Raw genomic sequence first — 4388 nt, 5'->3', positions numbered from 1 at the left:
TCCTCTCAAATTGTGAGAAGGTCCTTAGGAATGTTTAACTTTTCTGAAATCCCCACCCTCCTTGTGTTTAGCTTTCATATATTGTGCTAGTTCCTGTACTTTTATTAATTTCCAGTAAGCCTGCCCTGTCCTGTTGTGCAATACAGATTGAACTCAATCAGACATGGTCAAGAGTATCGTCCCTTTAGATCAACAGAGAATCGTAACCAGACAGATCCCATGAAACTAGAGGTTTTATTGAGCCGACTTAACAGAAGGATGGTGGATAAGCTGACCCTTCATCAGTAAGCAGATTATGCTTTATCTCAAAGAATGCGAGCGATATTCAAGCTGTGCCTGTCAGACGACTGATCTGTTGTCACTGAAGTGTAGAATTACAAAAATATTAGTCAGAGGAAATCACCAAGTTCAAAATTTTTTGAAGGACAGTAGTGTTTCTGTTACAAGTGATTGGAAATGCTGTGAAGTGAAGGATTGTTCAGAAACTACCTTGAACCAGTATTCTTTCTAATGACCAGCAGTGGGTGGTTGTACTTCTCCAAATTGTATGAAAGCTTATGAGACCATTATGATTCTTCTGATTTGATGTTTTACTACAGCAAAGCTGTCTTCACTTGTTTTGCATTTTCCTCAATGCAATCTGATGTTCATTTTCTAAATTATAGTCCCTAATACTATGGACACTAACAGAGGGTTACAGCATGGCAACCACATGATTTTCCTTACCAGCTCCACCCTCTCACCCATATATGGTCACTTGCAATTCTTAAATCCTAAACAGCAATAGCAGTACTGCCACACTCTAGGTTCAAGACAGGAGTCAAAAAACTATGGACATCCCAATGAGTTACCACATGGTTGGTAAACCATTGCTCATTTTTAGCACATAAGACATTCATTCATTCATTTTCCAACCCGCTTAATCCGCTAACGCAGGTCGCGGGGAAGCCAGTGCCTATCCTGGCAGTCTCAGGGCGTGAGGCGGGGGACACTCCGGGCACGACGCCAGTGTACCGCGGAGCCACACAGAAACAAACAAGCATTCACACACAGACTCACTCCTATGGTCAATTTTGGAACCGGCCAATTAACCTGAAGCGCATGCTTTTGGAGGTGGGAGGAAGCCGGAGAACCCGGAGAGAACCCACGCAGACACGGGGAGAGCATGCGAACTCCGCACAGAGCGGGACTCGAACCCGGGTCCGCCGTGATGTGAGGCAGCAGCGCTAACCACTGCGCCACCGTGCCGCGCACATAAGACAGACACAGAATATTTACCTTCTTTTGGAATTTTGTTTATTACCATCTCTGTAATTAAAATCCAAATTTACATTTATTTTATCTTTGATTTGGACTTATTAATGGAGAGGGAAGTAGTTTTTTATAGATCATAAATTCTGCCAATCCTTTAACACAGCCAGTTCAATAGAGGATGGTTAGGGCCTTTATGGTACCTCAGTGTTCTGTAAAAACTTTACAAAGGTGTTACAGATGTAATTGTTGCAGTATTGTTGCAGATAGGAGGTTGGTGCGACAAGGTGGGGCAACATATTGCATCTACTACTTGTATGATTTCATGATCAGCTACAAGCAGTTAGCAGTTAACTCAAATAAAACGATGTTTTTAAATTGGGGAAAAACAAAAAGGTCTTGGACCTCCTTACCCAAAGAATGGGATGAGATTAACTGCCATGTAATGGGGAAGTTAATTGATTGTTTGTGTCACATTCTTCTGTTAAAAAGTGCTCAATGACATATATATAAAATGTCACGTGCCACTTTTTGATTTTTGCTTATGAGAGCACTGTGGGCAAAACTAAAAATGCAGTGAGATCAAACCAAAACCAAGTGCTGAAAGAAGCAGGGTAGCTACTGCAGGAGGCCACTTTTGCTTTACAAATTCTCATTTGAGCCATTGCATTAAAACGCTGATGTGAAAAGAGCATAAGAAAAGTATGTTAAAGGTTCCAAATTTTCCAAAATGTCAGCTCAAATCATGTGTTTAAATATTTGGAATGAAGAACACCTTTATCATCTACGATGATAAGGACATTCAGCAAAGTCAGTATACCTCTGCTTAGGCACACCAGTCTGTTTAGATTTAATGAAACCCTAATCCAAATTCTAACTAGAAATCATTAAAAAATGCCAAAACTCTGCCAACATCATTGGCACTAAATTCTCAACAACCACTTCCAATAAGCCAAAAGAAGTAATATTGGAATCATGTGTTCATTGTTAGTAGTTTCTGAATCAACAATATGTGATTTTTTTTTTCCAAAAAGGATGATGCTGGTCTATTTTTCATCCAAATATTACATCTTGGCCTTCACAAATGCATAAAAAATCTATTTGAATCACTATGAATCTGCATTATCAAAGCTATCAAATGTGGCCCTGTCATACTCTCTCCATTATCATTCTGCACCCAAATGCACAGTGCCTACATCAAAATATGTACTTTAATCTCCCAGGTACAGTTAATCATCCTGATTGTGATCCAATTAGGTGTAATGGCTGAATTTCATGAATTTGTGTACTTGTCTGGTTTCTATTGTTTTTCATGAAAATTTCATTGGAAAAATGTAATCATTTCCTTTAGCAGTTTGTATCAAAATGTTTTTCCTCATGTTGCATATAATCATGTAGACTGCACTACAAATGATCTACTATGATGTTGTTTTGAAGGTCCCATATTATGCTTTTTTTAATTCATGTCTTTCAGCTGCCAGATGTCCAACTACACTGTATTTGAAATGTCTTGCCCTAAAGTGACCCGTGGTCCTCAATATCTTTCATTGGTCCCGATCTCCACCCCCCTCTCCCCTCTGAAGCTTCCTCCATCAACAACTCCCTCCCCCCACGTGTTCACAGGCCATTAATTTTGATCCATTGTCGGACCGGTCGTCTGTTTGAAACTTTTCTTTCAGTAACTTCGTTACTAAGTATTTCATTCTTATTTTTCTTGTGTTTGTCTTTCTCGTTAATAACTGTTGATTTCTCTGCGCTGAGCGAGAAGCTGCTTTTAGACAAACTTTAATCCGTTGTTTATAATGTAAACAGTCGGGCTGATCCTACTGAGACCATCAGTAAACATCGCGCAGAATTTAAAACAGTGTCTTCAAATGGGACAAAAGTCAGTGGACACGACAACCAATGTTTGACAGGACGTAATTAAAGCTGTTTCCCGACAATCGTCACAGATAACGTGCGATCACTAACTAACAACACCGAGCAGCAAAGTTACCATCGGAACAGCTAACAGTTCCCGGGTAATGGTAATACAAAGCGGATGAGTACTGGATATTGAACTGTTGGCTGTCGGGCGCCATCCCTACTTTATCTGCGTCCACTAACCTACGTCAATATAAAATTTTACTAATAAGAAACTGTAATTATTTGGATTATTTCACATGCAGGCTTTATTTCAGTTGAACTAACCCTTGACTGGTGACAGACTAGTGAATATCTGTTAGGCTGCAAATAAAGGCTGGGGCTGTTTGTTTATGAGCGGTGTAGACATACACAGTTGTTTTCACTATGATGATGAAGATACGCCTTTAGCAGACACGTACACACATGACTAAAGCAGAGCTAATTAATTAGCCAAATGCTAGCTGATTGCAACAGCTTGTGAGGAACTTTCGGTGTGTAGCTCTGAGCTAGGACGTTACCACACACCGCTACCATAGCCTGAGCGAACTCCCCCTCTTGGATGACCACGCCTATATCTGGGTGGACAATCAAATATGAGTCAGGATAGGTCAATTTACTCTATCAATCACCCCGGAGATGACGTAAGATTCGGGGTTTTATGAATCTGATTGTTTTTGATCCTGTCCAGCCATGAATCCAAAAGATTCCAAATATCTATTGATGGAGGAAGCGTTTGTTATCCATACTCTAGGATTTGGTCGGGTTAGGGAGGATCACTATGCAAATGTATAGACCCGGGGAAAAAAACGTGTTTTTCATAATAAGACCCATTTAATGTATTCATGGATATTTGTTGCAAAAATGTATGTTGATCATTTGAAAATCTTACACTTATGTGATGAACAACAACTACAGCTGGTCTTAAATTACAGTATTTGAATCTACATTTTGGATGGATTAAATTACTTTTAACTGGTACACAATATATTATTATAATCAAACCGTTATGTTTTAGAACGTACTGCAATATACTAACTCAAAAGAATTTCTTTCGTACCAATAAATAATATTTTAAAAGAAAAAAGAAAAAAAATGGTTAGTTTTATCTTGGGCTCCTCGTATTTGCGGGAGGGCACGCGCTCCACTCACGCCCCGCCCTGAGCGCGAGGAGTCCCCGACACATCAGAGGAAACATAGAAGGAGGAGCCCCGGCGTGACGTCACGCTACCCCT

This window comes from Antennarius striatus, chromosome 4 (genome assembly GCF_040054535.1).
Source record: "Antennarius striatus isolate MH-2024 chromosome 4, ASM4005453v1, whole genome shotgun sequence".
Lineage (NCBI taxonomy): Eukaryota > Metazoa > Chordata > Actinopteri > Lophiiformes > Antennariidae > Antennarius > Antennarius striatus.
Note: the sequence above shows the minus strand (reverse complement) of the source record.